Consider the following 23,080-nt stretch of genomic DNA (forward strand, 5'->3'; position numbering starts at 1 on the left):
TACCACTCAAAATGGGATTTTATACATCTTTATCACCCCAAAAAGTTTCCTTTGTCTTTTCAGTCAATTCCCCACCCCACCCTCAAGAAGCCACTTTCAATCATGAGAAATGAGTTTTGTCTGTCCTTGGATTTTATCTAAACACAATCATATAGTATGTACTTCTTTTGCTTAACATAAAGGTTTTGTGATCTTTATCGTTCAGTAGTATTTCATTGTATTAACTAACAACCTGCTTATTCATTTTTCGGTTGATTAAACAGATATTTGAGTTCTTTCCAGTTTTGGGCCACAAATATTCTCGTATAAGTCTTGTATGAACATGTCTTTTCATTTTTCCAAGGCAAATTTGGCTTCATTTTATTAAAACTGACAAGTAGGTCATCCAAGAAGCTGCACTACTTTATGCACCCAGCGGCCACGTGTGAGTGTTCAGATGCTCCACAACCGCACCAAAGTGTGATGCTGGTGATCTTTTTCAATTTTAGCCATTCTAACAGATGTGAAGAGACTGTGGTTTTAACTTATATTTCCCTAATGACTGAAGATGTTCAGCAACTTTTCATGTGTCAATAGGACATTCCTATAACTTTTGTGAAGTATCTGTTCAAAAATTTTTTACCATTTTTCAACTGATGTTGGGGATTGAAGCACGTACGCCACAGAAGAAATGTTAAAAAGCCTTAACGCACAGTCCTGTGGATGTGAACCCATTTTGTAAACAAGACTTTTGAAGATGTTATTGTTAGCTATTAAGTATGTCCAACCTGAACGAGGGGGAGCCTTACACCAATTACACAGAAGTTCTCATAAGCAAAGGAGTTTGGATGCGGAAGAGCCGGAAGTCAGCAGAAACCAAAGCAGGAGACAGAGAGCAAGAGCAGTCCCCCTAACAGAGGGCTGCCAGGATGCTGCAGACCCTGGGAGTACGCAGGGCCTGACAATACTTTGATGTTGGACTTCTGGTCTCCAAAACTTAAGAGGCAATACATTCCTATTGTTTGAGCCAAACAGTACGTGATATTTGCCATAGCAGTCCTGGGGAACTATGACAAGTGGACTGTTCATCTTTTTTATTGTTGATTTGGTAAGTTTTTTTACATGCTGGCTAAAAGTCCTTGCCAGATGTGTGTTGCAGAATATCCTCCCTAATCAATGGCTTGTCTATTCGTTTTCATTTAATCATGTCCTTATTTAGCAGTTTTTTTTTTTTGAGGGATAATTTACATAGCGTAAAAGTCACCTTTTTTAGCATATAGATCTATGCTTTTGGACAAACATATAGTCATCACAATCAAGATATATAGCAAGTTTCCATCACCCCCAAACGTTCCCTTGTGCCTTTTTGTCCTCAATCTCACCCACCCCACCTCACCCCCAGCAACAATTGATCTGTTTTCTTTCCATATAATCTTGCCTTTTTCAGAATGTTATACAAATGGAGTCATGAAGTATGTAGACTTTTAAGTCTGGCTTCTTTTCACTTAAATCATGAATAAAGTTACTATTAACACTCATGTACAAGATTTTGTATGGAGTAATTTCCTTCTCCTAGCTAAGTCGGCTTACCTGGATGTATTGTATGTGTAGATTTAACTTTATAAGAAACTGCCAAAGTGTTTCCTAAAATAGCTCTGCCATTCTGCATTCCCACCAGCAGGTGTGAGAGTTCCAGGGGCCCCACACCTCACTAGCACTTGCTATTATCAGGCTTTTGTTGGTGTTGGTGTTGGTGTTGGGGGTGGGAGTGGGGGTGGCTTTGTTTTTAAATATTCTAACAAGTGTGGCAGTATCTCACTGTATTTATTATTTTCATTTCCCTGATGAGTAATGATGCTGAACATCTTCTCATTGCTTAGTTGCCATCCACGTATCTTCTTTGCTAAAGTGCCCATTCAAATCTTTCGCCCATTTAAAAAACTGGACTGTTTTGTTTTATTACTGAGTTTTAAGAGTGTGCTGGACACAAGTCCCTCATTAGATACATGCTTTGCAAAGGTTCCTCCCTGTCTGTGACTTGTCTTTTCATTGTCTTACTGCTGTCTTTTGAAGCTTTTCATTTTGATGAAGCCCAAGATCCATTTTTTCTTTGTGGATTGTGCTTTTGTTATTTTATCTATTTTTTGCCTAACTCAAGGTCACAAAAACTTTCTCCTTTGTTTTCTTCTAGGAGTTTCATAGTTTTAGATTTTATGCTTAAACCTATGATCCATTTCAAATTAATTTTTTTGTATATGGAATGAGCTATGAGCTACACACAAAGGTTCGTAAGTTGAGATTCATTATTTTGCATATGGATGCCCAACTGTTCAGTACAATTTGTTGGAAAGACTTCTTTGTACACTGAATTGCCTTTGCACGTTTGTAAAAAGTCAACTGACCATGTATATGTGGGTCTATTTCTGGAACTCTACTCTGTTCCATTGATCTATATGTCTATCCTTTTGCAATATCACATTGTCTCAATTATTGTAGCTCTGTAAGAAGTCTTGAGAACAAAAAGTACAATCTGCCAGCTCTGTTCTTTTTAAAAACTGATTTGGTTATTAGGTCCTTTGTATTTCTACACAAGCTTTAGAATCACCTTGTCTATTTCTAAAAATATGTTTTTTAAAAAACTGGAATTTTTTACTTATATGACACTGAATTCATGAATCAGTGTAAGGAAAACAGATATATCTTAACAACAGTAAATCTTTTGATCCATAGCATCATCCTCCATTTATGCAGATCTGCTCTAGTTTTTTTCATCATTTTGTACTTTTTAGTTCCGAGGCCTTACACATACTTTTCTTAGATTTTTAAGCCAAGTTATGTGATCTTTAGAAGCTACTATAAATGGTATTGGTTTTTAATTTCATTTTCCAATTATTTGTTACTAATATACAGAAATACAATCAAACGTTTATCTTAACTTGTAGCCTGTTTAAATTCATTTATTAAAAGCTTTTTGCTTTAGTTTTGGTAGATTCCACAGGATTTTTCATAATCATGTTGTTGCAAATAATGGCAGTGTCTTCAAAAGGTTAAATTTTGGAGTTAGAATTATTTGACTCTCTGAAACCCCAAAAGATAGATGCTTTTGACAGATTAGAAACTGTACAAAATTCGAAGAAAAAGAACTTGGAGAAAATTCCCTTTAATTGCACAAGTTGAGACATCAATATTTTAACTTCAGGGTTTTCTTTTCTTTTCTTGTTAGAACACATCCTCTTACAAGGCACAAGTGACAATGAGAGGCCAGTTCACTGTTCTGCTATGGGATGCCAACATCAGCAAACTCTGGTTGCTATAACTTAGAAACAAGTCCAAAGTTAACTCCTCCCACACACTACCTGGGGGAAAACCAGCTACATCTCTTTGCCCTGATGGCAAGAACATCCACACACCAGGGAATGAAGCAGCAGATGCCTTAGTCTATCTCTATCCTCGACTATCCAGATTATTTGCCACAAGCTTTTGGTAAAATGATTTCTCTCCTGGTCTGGTAAACAAAGTTTGGATTTCACAGGTGACTTCTCAAAGAGCTCTCAATTTCATCTTTTAAAAACCTCCAGAGGTGGGCGGGCCGCGGTGGCTCAGCGGGCAAAGTGCTTGCCTGCTATGCCGGAGGACCTCGGTTCGATTCCCGGCCCCAGCCCATGTAACAAAAACGGAGAAACAGAATACAATAAAACAAGAAAATGTTTAAAAATGTTTCCCTTTCTTCCTTCCTTCCTTCCTTCTATCCTTCCTTCCTTCTCTCTGTCTTTCCTTTAAAAAAAAAAAAAAAAAAAAAAAAAAAAAAAAAAAAAAAAAAACCTCCAGAGGCAAGAGAAACAATAACAACAATCTAACAACAAATACACAGCAGAATTTGAAATGTAAAAACCAAAGACCCTTGTTTAACAAGTAGGGGACACCAAGTTCACCAAGCTTGCAGCTCAACTACTCCAATCCACAGAAACAGGGAAACAAACCACTAATGAAAGGCGTGCAAGCACTTGAGTCTAAAACGTATTTCTACAACCATTTGAGTTTTTTCCATCTTGCAACCTTACATAATTTGGCTAAGATCCTCAGTCACCTCTACAGTATCAACTGCTATGATTTTTTTGAAGTTCATTACTGCCTTCACCACAAAAGTCAAGTAATTATTTATCATGCTAGTGTTTTCGCCCGGTGGTTTCAGATGCAACTTTTTTTTATTATGAGCCAGTGAAACTGTATCTCTATGTGCGTGGGTGTGTTATATAATTTTTTAAAAGGGAAATAATTCTCAAGCACTCCATTGCTATTCTACCAAACACAAGGCAAGTGATTGCTGAGTTCCCAATTACATTCAACCTTAAATCACATTGTTCAGTCTGATTTTATATCCAACCCTACAGGGAGTTGTGCAAAGGCATATATTTGGCAAGCTTTCAACCCACAGCAACAAAACATGTGCTGTAGAAAATGATTCAAAATATTAAGAAAGCAGTCATTTGTTTTAGAAAGTCTATTCACATGAGACAATAAGCTGCCTCCCAGAGTAGGCTCCATCCATCAGGTGAATACTCCAACCCAGCACCTACTGGCTGGAGTCTGCCTCTCAGTCATCACACTGCAATGATTATTATTTATCATCAACAGTGCATCAAAGATGTATAAGCAGGCTAGGCACACTTCCCTGGTGGCAGGCAGAGCTGTCAAGGGCAACACACTCTCCCCATCAAGGGCCCTAGAGAATTGCCTGTGTTTTCCCTCCACATTCACAGGAGAGCACTCTGTGGGGACTCAGGTACAGCAGAAGGTGATGGAAGACAGTTAACAATTTGGCACAGGGTCTAGAGCATCCACTTCTCCATTAAACCAAAAAAAAAAAAATCAAACTGAATGAGGTCCAGCAGGTACCCACATGGAAACTCACTATGTGATGAGAGTACAGAGGTTCTTTAAGGAATCAGATCAGCTCAGCCAGCTGATCTGATTCCATCTGCGATGAGACTCAGTAAAATCACTTTCCAGTGTATTTCCTGAGCTCCCCCTTGAAATCATATGTACCATCCTGAGGGACCAAGCCTGATGCCAAATCCAACTAGGATAACTGTTGCCAGTTACCAAGCCATTCTCTTACCCTCTCTGAACTTTAATTTATCTGCCTGGAAAACAACTCATCATCTCTTTCCACAGTCAAAACCTGAGGAATGGGAAATAGATGAACAAATGATCTTGTCAAGTACACTTAATAACCTTCTCTAAATAAGCACACACTAAAATTCAATAAATATTTAAGTTTCTCAAACAATGTCAGTGCCAAAGTGTACCACTGGAATTCCAACTTTCCTATGGTAACTGCTTTGATTCATGGGGCTTTTCAAATACAATGAAACACAGCGTCTGCAAAGAAGAGGGAAAGTTATGGGCTGGTGGTTTGCCAAAAACTTTTTCAAATATCTTAGCCATGAGAGGACAAGCTAGAAAAAGAAAACCAGGACATTTGTGGTCAGGAATTCATTTTGACTCTTTAAGGCTAAGAAAATAGAAATTAACAATAGTCAAAAGGTCAAATCCAAAAAGTGGTACAATTTGGGGGTACATAGTACATGGTTTCTGTAGTGTTTGTCAGGAGAAAAATGGCTTCCTGAGCGTTCAATAACTAGGACACCAATGTCTAACAGGTACCCCCAGCTCTCCCCCTGCCACCCGCTAACCTTAAAAGCACACAACCAGCTGACCATCTCACCATCACAGAAAGACAACCTGCTGTGGTTGTCTACTTTTTGCATCCAAGATCTTTCACAGGCTGGTCAAAACCTATTTTCAAGGCACACACCCACCTTTACTGTGCACATCTCAACCCCAAGAAGACAAGGCCCTTTCATGACTTCCTGGGGTCCTGCTGTCTGTTCCCCCCAACTCGAACCTATTTTCTATCAGGACAAGTGGGAAACCTAGGAACCTTGTCTTAGGTGGCATTAAGCTCCAATCAAACATGAAAAAGGAGGGATTCTCTTAAACTTAGTCTAATGAATTTATGCTGAGTCAAAAGCAAGCCAAATCCTCCAGCTCAAGAACTTTATATGCAGGTCTTGGTTCTAAAAAGGCCCATTTCACTGAAAATTAACTGAGATTTTACTGTCTTTATGTGTATCATCCAGCCACTGCAATAATGCCCTGATAAAGAGAGCAGTAAGAACAGAAAGTGGCACAGGAACGCCTTTGCTTAGCAGACAGGTCTCCTGAGTTTTATGATTCAGTTCCCAACGAGCATATCTGAGACCTAGTACATGGTTCAATAAACAGATTGTAGTGGTATGTGATATTAAGACCCAGTGAGTTGGAGATGGGAGTCTTCTCTTCTCCTAGGAAGCTGAAAGTAAAGGGTTCCATTAGCTACTTTCAAGCACTCTCACCAACCTTCCAGGAGTCAGCAGCCTTCCCACATCCTCCTCCTTAAAAAAATTGAGATACTGCCCAGAGGAAAACCAAGGAAGCTAAAAGCTGCTCACCAAAGTTTCCATTTCTGCAAATATCTTAGCAGATTTATTCCTGACCCCAAGAATGGATGCTGAACATAGAAGTCATTCCCATCCAGGCTCATAAGAAAGGTGCCTCAGAAAGTCACAGAAAACGAGACCTGATGCTCAAGCTAGGTGCAACAGAGTTCCAATTCAGTCTCTGACAAAGGGAGGTAGTGTTCTCCCTCTGCCCTCAGCAAGGAAGCAAATCACCACCTGGCTAACTCCTACTATGAACCTAGAACACTATAAACACTTCTCTCATTTAGGAATTTAGGAATTTTCACCCCTCATTGCCCCTAGCCCTCATATTCGTAAATTTAGTTCATTTAGGAGCAGGCATGAGAATCACTTTCCACATCCTTCTTGGGACAGAAGGCTGATTCTGTTATTCTACCTGTCCCCAAATTTCAACGTCAACCCTAAAATGGGAGATACAGAGCACCATTTTCCAAACAGTTCCCAAATAAGCATCAGGGAGGCGTCTTAACAAGGATTTCAGGGCCACTGCCCTGGGTGCCTAGTTACTCACACCACGTAGAGCTCTCCTAGACCTAAGTGATCTTCAGCACTCCTCTCCCGTGCTCACTCAGTGAGTATCTGTGCACTCTCAGGCACTTCTAGTGTCTGAGAAAACAGCTGAGAACAAGACGGATATGGTCCCTATTTAAGAGAGCATGTATTCTAGCAGGGTGGGGAGGAGATGGGGACAAAGAAAAAAGGAAATGAGAGAGGGGCGAATATTTCACACAGTAATAAATGCAATGAAAAAACAAAGCTGTCACATGCCAGAGCAATAAAGGACTACATTAGACAGGGTAGTTAAAGCAGGGTCTCTCTGAGGAGATGACATTTGAGGTAGGACCTGAATTGCAGAGCTAGCATACGAATATGAGGGCTAGGGGCAATGAGGGGTGAGCATTCCACCTAGGAAAAACAGTTAAAGCAAAAAAGAATCATCCTTGTAGTGTTCCAGACAGAAAGAGCTGGTGAGCCCAGAGGGCAAATGGGTGGGAAATGAGAGAAGCAGTGGGGACTTGGAGTATGAGAAGGCACTACAGGGTTGAACCGAGGCAGTGACATTTCCCATTTACGGTTTTAATAGAGCACCCTGCCCTCTGTGTGGGGAATACATTGCAGAGGGTGTAAGACTAGAGGCAGGGATTCAAACAGGAAAATGTGACAGATGTCCAAGCAAAGAAAGTGAGGGTGACCTGGGCCAGGGTAAGTCCAGTGGAGATGTGGAAATCTGAATACACTGTGGAAGGAGAACCAAAGTGCTTATAGATGGATTAGACGATGGTGGAAAAAAGGACAGAATGAAGGACATTCCTGAGCTCCTGGCGTGAACTACTGCTGAACTTGTAAAAGAACCCGTCTTCACTTTCCCAAATACTCTTTCCTGTTCCTTTACCAGCATCTAATTCCAAGCCTCATCAGACCTCTGTTCACAGTGGATAGTGAACATAGCACATTCCCAAACCGCAGGGCAGATATAAGCATTAATACTTATAATCATGCTTCAAAATGAAAGGCTGGTAAGCCCTAGCCCATAAGAGGCAGCTACGGAAGTCTCCCCGCAGGCTGCCTGCTGTCCACTGCCCACCCCTCCCTCTCTACCGACAGGCCTTGGCTTCCCCAACTCTGCAAAGGGCCTGCCCTGGGTGCAGATGCTCACAGAGCATTTTCCGCTCCCTTTTAACCAGGCTTTTAAAAACAGATACATCTTCTACCCTGAGTTTGTCACCATCTGAAATGTTGTGCTAGTTAGCAGTAATTATGTAAATGAAAGCAGCCATTTCTATTTTTAAAAGGGAACCCCATTTAGAATTCTTACATCCTGAAATGTTTAAAATAGCTAGTCCGGTGATGTTTTCACTTTATTCAGACTGTTTGTGTGGATTTAAACACAGGTTCAGCAGAAACCAAAGCAAGTCAAATATTTACTTTCTATTAAACATCTACATCAGAAGATTAAAAACCTATTTTACATTTAGCAGAAAGAAACAGTCAAATCAGCACAGCAGCAGCTTCACCTGTATTTACTGCTGAGCAGTGCTGATGTCTGAGAGGCAGTGGATTTACGAAGGGAGGGATGGATGTCTTTAAACTCTTCAAAAACGGAACAATACATTTGAAAAAATCTTTTAATTACAGTATCTTCCAAAGAACCTACAAAGCCTTTATTCTTTCCAAACCTAATGCTTTTTAAAGGCAGCTCTTGCCCCTTGCCCCTTAATTCCACATGAAATATTCAGTCTAGCCATAATTAAATTTTATTCCATACTATTTTTATTGGGTTCACAAAAATAGAGAGTGGCATCATCTTTAAAACAAATTTTCCAGAAACTCTGTTTTCATAATGAATGGTTGGCTCACAAAATCAAACTTAAAATGAAAAACTTACTCCAAATGCCTATTTCAGTCCAGGATGGGCACGTAATCCTTAAGAGAGCATGTATTCTAACAGGGTGGGGATAAAAAGATAGGCTCATTCATATACTATTCCCAACTTCAAAGAGCCAATTGCCCCAGTTCAACCATTTACGTAACTATGCTTGCCACAAGGCACCTCTAAGCGTGGATCCCCATTTTCAACACTTAATTACTGGAGCCTGTTTCATCTGTCAGTGTGAATCTACCTGGTTGGTAAAGGAAACAGAAAGGAAAAAGACAAGGAAAGCAGTCTCTATCTATGGTTGAAAGAAATTTGTAATTTGAATAAATATTTGGATAATTAGATCACTTGTGCATGCCGGGAGAGGACCTGATGTTTTGGGTCACTGAATCTTTTTTTCCAGTCACTGTGAGTAAGACACAAATGGACACAGAAAACTTACCTCTCAGATGGGGAAAATGGATCACAGGATTTCAAAACTAAAGAAAAGGGCAGCAATAACAAAAAAGCTCTCAAGGGATCCACAGCCAAGTTCACTATCCAAAACAAACTGAGAATGTACCCAGTCTGACTGCCTTGGGGTCAGTTCTGTGGGCACCCCCTCGACTGAACGCATGCTTTATCACGTCTTGTGATGCACAAATCCCCCAGGATGTGCACATGAAATATCGTGATGTTGAATTCTGGAAACATCAACAGAATAATCTGTTTTGTGGCTATCCAGCCTCTTAATCCATCCAACTAGTCCCATTTGTTTTATAACTCTGAAAGGAACAAAAAGAAAGAAGAAACACAAAGATTTCACACAGAGCATCCTTTCAGATCTCTGGTCCTCCATCCACACCTGTGATGTGTGAAACTGCTGTGCAGGTGGCTGCATGCCTCCCTGAACTACAGAGGCTGCTAGGAAAACTACCAGGGATTAGTCCTGGGTGCTGAGCCAGAATCCCTGGGTACCAGGCTTGAGGGATGCTGCTCCTATTTCATAGGAATAACATTCAGGCAGGCAAAATACCTGAAACGTTTCTCAGTGTAGAAATAAAAAAGTTCTTTAATGAGACCGTTAGGACTTCAAAAGATTAAGACAAATGGTAATTCACACATTTTGACTTTGGCTTTTCAGATTCACTTTCTTTTATTTAAACAAACAAAAAGAACCACCCAGGTGGGCCATGGCAGAGTTCTTGCCTGCCATGCCAGAGACCAGGGTTCAATTCCCAGTGCCTGCACACACACACACACACACACACACACACACACACACACACACACACAAATAAAATCACCACAAAACTTACCAAAGTGGCCTAGGAAACTTAAGAGTCTGGGAGGAGCCACCACTGCAGCCACCAGCACATGAGCTCCTCTGAACTCATGTTTTCAGCAAGCTTAAATGAGCTGCTGTTAGAAATGGGGCTCTGGCCAAAAAAAAGGCAAAACAAACAAAAAATCCAACGCACATAATAACATTAAGTGTCTAATACCACAGAAACATTTATTAGAATTTGCATAAATGCATCTAACCCCGTTTGTAAAAAAAAGTATTTTTCCTTAGGAGACTCATTTCTGTCTTTTGGTTAGATCTGAATGTTTACATAAGATATTCTGCTAACTTTTCAAGAACATGGCTGGCCCATTTTATCACTTTTTCAAACTACATGAACATCTTGTCATTCAGATATCTTAGTGGCTCCTATAAAAATGTCACATATCTCTCTAATGTCGAGTTTTATCTCCAGCACAAACATGTAAATCAAAGAGCACAAACAAGCTGCAACCTCACAAAGGCAGCTAGTTGCAGCAGAGCCTGCTGACACCACTGAGTGTGTCAGCCCAGGGCAGGAGAGTGCAGTGAACCAGCAGCCTACCCCACCTGCGATTTCCTCTAAAGGCCTGGATGGTGGGATTTGAGTTATTCAGGCTTAATAACACAAATTTCATTATACTTAGTATGGATCTGAGCTGAAAAGAAATACATCAATCGTCTATTAGGTATAAAAGAAGGGTTATGCATACGTTAGGAAAAACAGGATCCCTGGGGTGGAGGCTCTAGGCAGACCTGGCCCCTACCCTGAGCCGGGCTGGTCAAGTGCTCAGTGCACGTCTGCAGAGTGAACCTAAGGGACCAGGGCTCAACCTCATGCTGTGTGGCCTCAGCCAGCTCCCCACCTTGGCCTCCCTCTCCTCACCCAGGTATACAGACTTGGAGACTGCACCCCCCGCCTATCCCTCAGAACTGTTATGAAGCCAAACAAGATCTGTGAAATCATTTTCTTAAACTGTAAAAGCACAAAAAATCTGAGTTGCTATTTTATTTATATAATAGTAGATAATTTATGTAGCAATACTAAATGCAGATGATCTATATAACTACACATTAAAATGAGCTAGTGTACTTTTAATTGAGAAGTGCAGTAAGTTTTCCTTGAAGTAAGAAATGTTTGGGGAGCTCTTTTTTTCAGGATGCATGTGCTTCTATCTTGACTTAAATTGTAGCTGCATAAGGAGTAACTACAAGACCGCAAAAGTACCTAGCTGAAGTACTGACGTAAACTGATTACCCTGTCTCTCCTTAGGTTGCAAAGCTCACTAATGACATAAACAGGGACACTACTCAGGTGTTAAGATCCTGGAAAGTCACCGAAGGCCATTCTAAAGTTAAATGGTCACAGATACGAAGCAAGGTGAAAAGAGTGATGTGGAAGCCCCATCTGCACGGAACTGAGGTATTCAAGGCAAACGTTTAGCAGAGGGCTAAAAAGTACTTTAAATGTGATCAAAGTTCACAGGGATTATATATGTAAAATTATCAGGAAACCTCAACAGTTTGAAAACACGGTTTGTAGGAGAAACTAGGGTTTGTAGGTAAGGGGTATATGGGCACTTTGTACTAGCTTTGCAACTCTGCTGTAAATCTAAAATGATTCCAAAATAAGTTTATTTAGGGCGGGCCACGGTGGCTCAGCAGGTAAGAGTGCTTGCCTGCCATGCCCGAGGACCCGGGTTCGATTCCTGGTGCCTGCCCATGTAAAAAAATAATAATAATAAGTTTATTTTTAAAAAGAGATGATGCTTTAAATACAAAAAAAAAAAAAAAATGAAAGGGTGGGGAGGGGACTCACCTTCAAGGAAGAAAAGGAAACTAACAAGTCTAGTGGCAGCTTGTGCCAATTTGTTAGGATTTTCCCACACATCTCATTTCCGCCCCACGACCATCTCCTGAACTTTAATTCATCACCATCATCTCTACTTCACAGCTCTAAAAACCCTCATAAAAGACAAAGTAACTTTCCCAGGTCCCAGAACTTTTAAGAGGTGGAGGTGGAATTCAGTTCCAGGTCTGCAGGACCACCACCGAGGAGCAGAGTCCGACTGCGGCTTCTAGGTGGGGACAGTGTCCCGCCCTTCTTCAGGGAGGACCAGGATGGACAAGTCCACTGAAGACTCATCTCGAACCATACCAGTGAGCCATCAAGGAGGCTGCCTTCCCTAACTAACCAAGGAAGTAATATGGTTTCCCCACGTGGGGAAGGCTAGTTAAAAGAGTCACCTAAGAACAGATGCCCTGATCCCTCAGAAAATCTAATGACGGTTTACCTTCTTAACAAGTTCACCGGAAAATTCTCTCACCAGAGTTGCACCCACAACCCGAGCTGCTAAAGAAGGCCCGCTGCCAGGCTGAGAGCAAACTCCAGGAATTAATGCAGGAGGCAACAGACACGCACCAGACACAAAAAAAATACGAAAGTACAGAAGGGCATAAACCAACCACCGTGGCCCTTCTCAAAACCCACCACAAAGAAAGGCTGTGGGAAGGAACCCGTAAAGAACCCGTTTTAAAGGAGCGCCTGAAGGCTCACAGGTCCCTCTGTCTGCCCGATGTCCTCCGAGTGCCACCAGAGGGCACCAGCTCATGCACTCACTCCTCAGACTCTGGTGTCACGCATGCTGCAGGAGCGCTGGACGAAGACAAAATTTCCAGCCCTTCAAGTGCTAAGTATGTAACTCTGGCAATGGTATTAAACATTTGTGGGTCATAAATTGCAATGTAATTACATAAACTTAAAGGTACACATGGGCAGCAGAGTAAACTAAATATAATTTAATAAAATATTCAGATTTATAGAAATCACATATTTCCAAAAAGCACGAGTTGCACATTGTCTGTCATGGCATCTTTTATATATACACATATACACATATTACAGCACCAAGAAAAGCATTTCAGTTTCTTCTTTGCCCTAAAAAGCCACTCCTCATTGATTTAGAAGTGGACATGAATCATAATAAAATTCGAGTAGCGTTTATTGGGCATGATTAAAACATGCTTTAATCACTTGTACTCAAGTCCCTGTAATAACACACAGTGAGCGTGCACGGAGGGCTCGCCACGCTCTAGGTCACTACTCTAAGCACAGAACATTCATCTAATACTCACCACATCTCTGAGAGGTTTCAAAATTCTATTTTAGTAAAAAGTTCGCCCTTGTATTTTTTGAGTGCAATCAAGAATGTTTCTTTACATTTGTATCTTCCACAGGTGATTTATTTGACCACAGAACTAGAAATGCAGGTTTGTGAGTTCTGCCTCATTAAGCAGCTTCTGCAATCATTTCTTGACCCCAGAATTCACACTTCTTACACTTTCAGAAGAAGATAACATTATATAATCAAAATAGTTTCTGCAATAAGTTTTGCATGAAAAATGCATTATGCCCTCTAAGGTTTTTTATTTTTATTTTGCTTTGAGGTACATCAAATCTGGCCTTTGCTATCTGCACTTTATTTAAAAAGGAAGCTAAAACATATTTACTGATTTGACCAGAAATGTTAGTTACTTCTCCGTATGAAATTAGATTCAAGCTCAAATGAGCCTTTGTTTTTCGTGGTTCAAGTTGACTTCTTCAACGTGTAACAAATAACTGAAGTTTACACTGAAATGAACACAATTTGACAAATAAAATATGCTATCTCTGAAAAGAAATTTCAGTCCTTTAAACAACTCATCACAAGTTAATGCCGCAAATAAACTCACCTTGAGATAAGGGTCTACATCACAGGACACTTTCTCCTTGGTTTTGTTTTTACTACTTATTAAAGAAAAAAAAAACCTGCTCTTCTTTTCAAGAAGAATTGGTGTTCTGGCCTAAGCCAGCACACACAGGCTAAAGGTGGTGTAACTATGGCACTGGGGAACACAATTAGTATTATTCAAATAATTATCTCCAAGTTTCCTTTATACCTTTGTTAATGCTCATCTGATTGAGAAAATACATTGCTTTCCTCTTGATTCTGTGCTAAAATTTATTGTTTTAAATAACTAAATAGAAAAAAATTTTAAATTTATTTTGTCTCCCTATTTTTATTTCTCTATGTTTCTTTTTTACTCTCACTAGATGTCTTGATATTAAAATACTCCAGACATGACTCATATGTTTCTCCCCCTCTATTTTTTCTCATTTCTTCAAGAGCCAGGGATTCCATAACACATAGTAAATCTGTAATTCATGGTTCCAAAGTCCTGAGAAACCGGCCTCTCATGACACTAAGCATTCTAACCTGGAGGATGCAGGTCACTGCACTGAACTAGGTTGCAGTCAAATCAGCCACCATAACATTTTATATTTAACCTCAAATTTTCACTGCTTTACTGTTTTTAGAAGTCACGTGGAAAAGGCTCGCTGGCCCCATCGTGCATTCGGCAGCGTTTACTCCAATGCTACCCTGCGCCAGGCACTGGCGTTCTGCCTTCCTCACGGGAGGCAGCCGGAGCCCACCACGTGAGCACGCAGCAGACACTGACGGAGGAGGGCCTGCGCGGGGCCCGGTGGCATGAGGCCCAGTGGCATGGGGAGGAGGCTGGTCCTGGAGGTCACTGTGCCCAGAGGACATCTGGATGGAGACCTGTTCTCTCAGACCTAAGTTGGGCCAAAGATTTCCTCATAATAACTCTGGATGAAGTAAGAGCAGGTCACTGTGATTGATTTCATTTTTAATAACATGTTGTTCAAATTAATTTGGGGTTTTTAATTAATTCACTAATAGAATTGTCTCGCCAGATATGGGGCTGGCAGGATGGTAAAGATTTCCCTTCGAATTCTGACAGCTTTCACTCCAATGTGTCAGCCCTCCCGGCTCCAGCTCTGTGGGTCCCTCTTCTTGCTGCGCCCATGAACAAGTGTGTGGTGAGAGCCTGAAATAAATAAGTGTAAAATGGGTCAGGACCATTGCTTCTATTTCGGTTCCTAACTGAAGAAAATTTGCCCCATTTCCAGAGGCAGAAAAAGGAGACACTGAGACCAAGGCAAACTAAAACATCTTAAATACATATATAGGTATGCATATGCACTCACACATACTCACACACTACACATTTATATACCCACATACACCTAACGTGTTTCCCTAAGATTATTCAAAATCTGGTCTTTCACAATAGGTCTTTGGCCATTGTTAAGGTATACCTTTTATTGTTGTGTGTTGTATCTTTAAGTGCCCACAAAAATTTTTAGGATCATATTAAAAATTAAAGGTTCAAAGATGATCAAGGTTCATATCCATTAACATTAACTTCAGAAGAGTTTTTTTTTACTTGCTCTGCATATTCAGCCAAGTACGTTTTTGTGCTGTTTTTTCCTAAGCACAGTGTCCCAGGGGAGTCATTATGTACAATCAGCTCTCTAATTCAGATTAACGTGTCTAAATACATATTGATATAGCAGAACACAATGCTCAGAGAGGCCCTCTTGCTAGAGACCATTAGTTGGAGCACAGGACTAAGAAACAGAGCATTTTATATTCAATCCCCAGCACTTCCCAACTGCTACTTCTCTGATCAAGTCCCACAGGTTAGAAAAGTACACTTCAAAGGGATATTCAAGTCTGCACCAGTAAAAGGACTAAAATTTCCTAATTAATTAAGATCCTAATAAGCTATAGGTGACTTCCGCGGTGGACTTGAAAACTGTGAAAATGGACAGTGATGCTCAAGGACTGTTCCTTCTAATCTTGCTTCCATTCACCTCACCGTGCCTGAAGAGCCTCGGGTGGGGCTGGGGATCACCAGCGCCGCTTTCAGGCCACACAGTAACACTGCTCACTGGACTCCTGGCGGGCCACGCTCGGACTAGGCAGGTGAGGCGTATTTGTCTAAAATGTTTCCCTAACTTGGGCCCGATTTCCAACCAAACCTCAAATTAACTGAACACAAGCAGGACCATTTAACTCAAGTGATCCAGGAAAGGGAACAAGAATCCCAACGCTCAGAGGCCAATTTCACAAGCCTAGAATACTGTACTAGAAAGGGCACTGTGTGAAAAGGACAGAGCTATGGACTTCTTACAAGAAAACCCCCCCTGACACTTATGATCTACATCCCTAAGATTTATTCAATTGAATATTAGTTAATTAAGTCACCAGAACAACAAACTGAAGTTTTCAAAGCAATCAAATGTCTATTACTATCTTTTTTACATAAAACGTGATCATCTCTGTGGAATCAGACAGCAGCTTCAGGCTTGTTTCCTACTGCTCTTTGCACACTGCTTTCTGCTACCAAAACTTTAAGACCTGTATAAACAAAAATAACATTTATTCTCATCCCCCAATACAGATAAAAATTTACCCTCTTGGCTTGAAGGTAACTTATCCCACCATCACCTCACCCATTCATCCACCCAGACTCACTCACCTGTAACAACATGCAGATGTGGGGCTGGGCTCTTGGAAACAGAAATAAGTAAAACCCAGAGCCTGCCCCCAAGCAGCTCAGATTAGCGAATTAAAGACACCAATAAAGACATAAATTATGACAGAACATGGCAAAGGCCTTCATGGGGATATGGGGAGTGGGCCCCAGAGAGTGCACGAGGATGGCAGTGGTCATGCTGAATGGGGGGCAGGACAGTGACAGAAGGGCACCTGGGTGGGACACCCGAGTGAGTCTGTCCGCTGGATTGAGAATTTGGAGGTAGGGTGGGGAGGGCTGGGCTCAGGAAGGAAGCAGCTCGTGTGAAAGGGCAGCAGTGTGGCGTGCCTGGCCGCTGGGGAGAAGAAGGAAAGAGGCAGCTGGGTGGGCACATTGTACCCCTTCTGCGCTATCTCATGTACATCCAGAGTCTCTGGTCAGCGACTCCTTTATGAGCAGAGGCCAGTCTGGACCAGCACAAACAGCACTAACCCTCCAGGTGAGCAGGTGGCCTGCAAGTGGGTCTGTGTGCCCTGAGGGGTAAGGGGGAGGCAAATGCAGCTAGCGCAGACCAAGTTTCTGCTTGGTTACAGCTCTGTTGGCTATGCTGGTTAGGGTAGAAGCCTCAGTAGTAAATGTCTACAGGAGTAAATAAATTGCAAGTTCAAATATCATACTTTGGATTTTTTGAGCAAAATTATAAAAGAGCACGCTAGGGACTCCAGTCTAAATAAAAACAGCGAACTGGTGCCAGAACACTCGCTTTCCTAGTCTTCTTTACAGACCAAGCTTCACTTTGAAAAAAAAAAAATGTAATTGTGAGGGTGGAAATTAAGAATTACGCTAACAAGGCTTTTAAAAAGCAAATATTTTGGTTCTCTAACATAATGTGTTATAATTTACAAGCGATATCAAAAAGTAGCTCTTCTTTTGCTGGGATACATGTCAGTCCATTCATCATAAAGATTTATGGGTGACTGGGTAACTGTACAAGCAAAACATTTAGTGAGGAGAAAAACCTCAAAACTGCAATAAAGTCATTAGTGTTCTTTTAATTTCTTGCTTAATTTCTAGTTCTTGTTAGTCATACACTTTCCTCATTAGATGGGAACATTTTAATTAGAACAAAGAAAGTTTAAAGAACCTTATGAAACCCATAAGCTTTCATTATTACTAAGTTTGGTTTAGTGAGTTTTCTCTCAGATGAATACGGTGGTGCAAGAGGAACACCTTATATTTAAAAGGGAGCAAGTCAGCTGGTTGCAATGCAGGTTCTTCGTTTCTCTTCAGAGCTTCCTGAAGTCTGGGCACTGACCAGCTTGTCCAGGCTTAGAGCCCTGGGATCCCACATCCTCATGACAACAGCGAATACAAAATGAACAAGGAATCACTCCCTCCACATGGAAGTCATCCAAGAACAGAGAGCTCACAAATACATGCTCAAAACGGGCTCTTCCAACATAGCAGCTCTGGGAAGAATTTTAAGGATTATCTGGCTTATTTTTATACAATAAGAAACAAGCTAAAGGAAACCTACAATAAATTTAAACTTTAGAAAGGTATAGAATTGGGGTACTCATTTACTATATTGATATTTACAATGTTCTTTATGTTGACAGCACTCACCCTCAGTATGAAAAACAGTTAACTTTTTTGTGGTCCATGAAGCTAAAACCAAAACTAAACAGCTTTCTGACACTGATATCAAATTTTATTAATCTTTAAAGACACACTGTGGATCCAAGTCAAATATATATAGTTAGATTCTAGGCGTGTTAAAAGGCTGACCACGTCTGCCCTCTCAAAAGCACCTGACCAGGACACAGCCTTCCTACACTGCTGCCTGGTCACATGGCACTGCCTCAGAGCTCCCAAACCGGGGCTTCTCTAGGGACTCAAACACATTTAGGATTGTTGACTGACGCATAACTAATAGAACCTGAGGACTCTGAGGGTTATGCCTACATAAGACAGGAGCCTAAGCATATGCCAAAATAAAGATGAGAATCTGAAGGATGCTTTTTTTCCCTTGGGGAAAAATAAAATTGGCTGCCATGAGCTGCCCACACTGAATTAACATTTTCATTTGTGATTCAACGAAAGGTCTTCTTGGTGAAAGTAAACACCCAACTAAAAGCTGCCATCTGGACAAGATCCTGTCAAAAATATGGCCTTGTTTTCTGATATTTTACTGTGACACAGAAATCTGTCCAAACCCATGATTCCAAAGAGGTTTGAAAAAGAGGAGCAAGCAATCCCTCAGTACCTCCCAGAGGCTCTGCAATCAGGTCAAAGGATGCTCGCTTGGAGGGCAGGAGGGCTAGAGCACCCGCCACTGAAACACCAACTTTGCCAACCCTCAAAGCCTCTCCTCCTTCCTCTCCAGTACCACTCCCCCACAGGAGCTTTACATCTTAAGAGACTTCAAATCCACATAGACAATCCATCCCAAACCTAGGGGTCTCCGATCCCTGACCCTTTTCCTTCCAATAACTTTGGACTCCACTTCCACGGCCATACCCAAGATGTGCACTGTTCAATACAGCGCTCACCAGCCATGCGTGGCTAATGAGCACTCGAAACATGGCTGATCCAAATTAAGATGGGTGCTCTAAGTGGGTTTCAGAGACTTGGTAGGAAAAAAGGATGTAAAATAACACAGTAATTTTTATACTGATTGCGTGTACTAACTTTTTTTAGACATATTAGGTTAAATGAAATACTAAAATGAATTTCAGTTGTTTCCTTTTATTTCAAAATATGGTTACTAAAACATTAAGAAGTACACGTGTGTGTCCCAGAAGAAGAGAAGGGAAAAAGCACACAGAAATAATAATGGAGGAAATAATCACCAAAAATTTCCCATCTCTTATGAAAGACATAAAATTACAGCCCCAAGAAGCACAGTGTATCACAAACAGAATAGATCCAAATAGACCTACTTCGAGATAGTTACTAATCAGATTGTCAAACGTCAAAAACAAAGAGAATTCTGAAAACAGCAAGAGAAAAGTGATCCATCACATACAGGGATGATCAATAAGACTAGTTTTCTCAGGAAAAATCATGGAGGCAAGAAGGTAGTGGTATGATATATTTAAGATCCTGTAAGAGAGAAACTCCCAACCAAGAATTCTATATTCAGCAAAATTGCCCTTCAAAAATGAGGGAGAGACAAAAAGACACTGAGAGAATTTTCAGACAGACAATGAGAAAGTTTGTGAACAAGAGACCTGCTCTACAAGAAATACTAAACAGAGCACTACCGGCAGATAGGAAAAGACGAGAAAGAGGCCTGGAGAGGAATGTAGAAATGAAGACTCTCTGCAAGGGTATAAAGAGAGGGGAAAAAAAATAAGATATATCAGAATAAAGTCATGAAGCATGCAGCAATGTGGATGAGCCTTGAAGATATTATGTTGAATGAAATTAGCCAGAAACAAAAGGATACAGTATGGTCTCACTAATTTGAACTAACATTGATGAACAAACTTTTAAGAGTTAAAGCTGAGAACACAGGTTATCAGGAGATAGAAAGAGGCAGGGATTGGGCATTTGATGCTGAAGGAGTACAGAATGTTCAACAGGACTGATTATAAAGACCCAGAAATGAATAGCACAATACTATCTGCTGATAGGACAATATTCCAAGTACAATGAACAAAGCTGAGTAGTGAGTATGATTGAAAGAGGAAGGCCAGGGGCATAGATAGCACCAGAAGGAAAGGCAAAAGATAAAGGGACTGTATCATTTAGCAAAATCTAGAGTGGACGATGATGTGATTAAATGTACAAATATAATTGTTCTTACGTGAAGGAGAACAGATGAATGTCAACAGCGCAAGGTGTTGAAAATCAGAGGCTATACAGAGAAAATGCATTCAATGCAAACTAGGGCCTACAGTTAACAGTAGTATTGCAATATGCTTCCATTAAATGTAACAAAGGCAACATATCAAAGCTAAATGTCAATAAGGGGAATAAAAAGGAGGGTTATGGGATTTTTTGGGGTGGTGGTGTTTTAACTTTTTATTTTTTTATTCTTCCTTTTTTTCCTTCCTCTTCTTTCTTTGCAGAAGAAATGGAAATGTCCTCATATAGACTGTGGTGGTGAAATCGTAACTGTGATTATATCAGGAACTACCGATAGTTTACTTAGGATGGATTGTATGGTGTGTGAATAAAACTGCTTAAAAATAAACAGAAAGATACAACCACTGGAGAAAAAGTGGAAAGAGTTATGTACCTATTCCACATTGGTAGGAAAGCAGAGTGGAGTCCCTCTGGAGGGCTGTGTGGTAGATTCCAAAGGAGACTAAGTAAGGTTACCATATGATCCTGCAACCCCGTTAGAGGTATAGATTTAAAGAAATGAAAGCAGGGACACAAACGGACATTTGCACACTGGTATTTATGGTATTCACGATTTGCAATGGCTGGAGGTGGCCTAAGGGTACACTGATGAACAGAAGGGCGACTGTGATGTACACATACGATGGAATACTGAGTGGCTGCAAGGAAGGAAGGAAGTTGTGAGGCATGAAACTAGGTGAACGGATCTTGAGGACAGTATGTTGAGTGAAATATGTCAGAAACAAAAAGACAGATATTATAATGCCTCACTAATATGAACTATAATGTGCAAACCCTGAGAATTGAATTCGAGAGCACAGATTATCAGGGAAAGACCTATTATAAAGTTCTTCAATTGTTCTTCAATTGTAGACTCTTACAGCAGTCACTTCTATTACAGAGTTGTAACTGTTATTTCTAAATTCTGAGACGCTGAGCTATCTATGCATAATCTGGTCGTTCCCTGGGTATCTGTGTAACACCTGAGACTCAGAGCTAGAGTTCTGTACTATGAGAGTCAGTAGTACGCCCCATATACAAACTGTTAAGAAAGCGGAAAAAGAGTTCAGACTTCAATCAGAGATATGAATGAAGTTGATCTGGTTAGGAGTAAGGTAAATCAGACTAAAGGGTAAAGATGATACTGATTGTATTTTAAAAGTTCAACTTCTATGTGAGACCGAAGGGAGAGACGTTTATTTGGCGCAAAATTTTTATTTTCTGTAGCACAATATCTAATTTAACTTGTATGCTCAGTTTATTCAAACATCATAATGACGTGGAACCTTGAAGGGGGAGTGAGACCCTGTTGGTTTGTACCGGTTAATGTGACACTCTAACACATCCCAGGGTAATCTGGGCAGAAGATAGAAAGTATTTGCAAAAGTTCCCCAAGGGGACTGGGGAAAAGTGGAAATATTAAACTTCTCCATCTGGGGAAGACCTGATATTCTTGTAAGCATTGGGGACTACCAAATTAAAAGGCCAAGCCCTCAATGCTGGGCTTTGCCCCTGGGAATTTATTTTTGCAAAGGAGAAGCTAAATCTACTTATAATTATGCCTAAGAATCAGCCCAGAGATGACTTTTCTAGCGTCTGCCCAGATTACCCTGGGATGTGTTAGAGTGTCACATTAACCGGTACAAACCAACAAGGTCTCACTCCCCCTTCAAGGTTCCACGTCATTATGATGTTTGAATAAACTGAGCATACAAGTTAAATTAGATATTGTGCTACAGAAAATAAAAATTCTGCACCAAATAAACGTCTCTCCCTTCGGTCTCACATAGAAGTTGAACTTTTAAAATACAATCAGTATCATCTTTACCCTTTAGTCTGATTTACCTTACTCCTAACCAGATCAACTTCATTCATATTTCTGATTGAAGTCTGAACTCTTTTTCCACTTTCTTAACAGTTGGTATATGGGGCGTACTAACTGACTCTCATAGTACAGAACTCTAGCTCTGAGACTCAGGTGTTACTGCTGCTCAAATGTGGTCTGTCTCTCTAAGCCAACTCCACAGGTAAACTCACTGCCGTCCCCCGTACATGGATATAACTTCCAGGGGTGTAAATCTCCCTGGCAACTATGGGCCCTGACTCCTGGAGATGAGCCTGGCCCTGGCATTGTGGGATTCAGAAAGCCTTCTTGACCAAAAGGGGGACAAGAAATGAAACAAAGTTTCAGTGGCCGAGAGATTTCAAATAGAGTCGAGAGGTCACTCTGGAGATTATTTTTAGGCATTATATAGACATCCTTTTTCAGTTTTTGGTATATTGGAATAGCTAGAGGGGAATATCTGAAAGCCACTGAACTAAAATCAGTAGCCTTGATTCCTGAAGATGACTGTATAACTAACTAGCTGCTATGGTGTGACTGCATAAATATGAAAACCTTGTGACTGACATTCCTGCTATCCAGTGTATGGACAGATGAGTAAGAAAATAAAGACAAATAAATAAATAAATAAATAAAAGGGGAGGCTAAGGGATAGAGGATGTTTTGAGTGTTCTTTTTTACCTTTTTTTTACTGCTTTTAGAGTAATGAAAATGTTCAAAAATTGACAGTGCTGATGAATGCACAATATGATGATGATACTGTGAACCACCGACTGTATACTTTAGATGATTACATGGTATGTGAATATATCTCAGTA

At 40.6% G+C, this 23,080-nt stretch overlaps 1 protein-coding gene across 15 annotated transcripts in view; it reads right to left on the reverse strand.

Moving 5' to 3' along the window:
* Positions 1-23,080, reverse strand: part of CAMTA1 (calmodulin binding transcription activator 1) — a 964,086-nt gene that overhangs the window by 855,460 nt on the left and 85,546 nt on the right. For 2 of the 15 annotated variants that reach the window (XR_013171305.1, XR_013171304.1), the window contains exon 5: positions 14,856-15,073. The exons of the other annotated variants lie outside the window; for them this stretch is intronic. The gene's annotated coding sequence lies outside the window, so the exon portion shown is untranslated. Of the gene's footprint in view, positions 1-14,855; positions 15,074-23,080 lie in introns of those variants that run through there. 15 annotated transcript variants of the gene reach the window in all.

The sequence above is a fragment of the Tamandua tetradactyla genome, chromosome 2 (genome assembly GCF_023851605.1).
Source record: "Tamandua tetradactyla isolate mTamTet1 chromosome 2, mTamTet1.pri, whole genome shotgun sequence".
NCBI classification, from domain to species: Eukaryota; Metazoa; Chordata; class Mammalia; order Pilosa; family Myrmecophagidae; genus Tamandua; species Tamandua tetradactyla.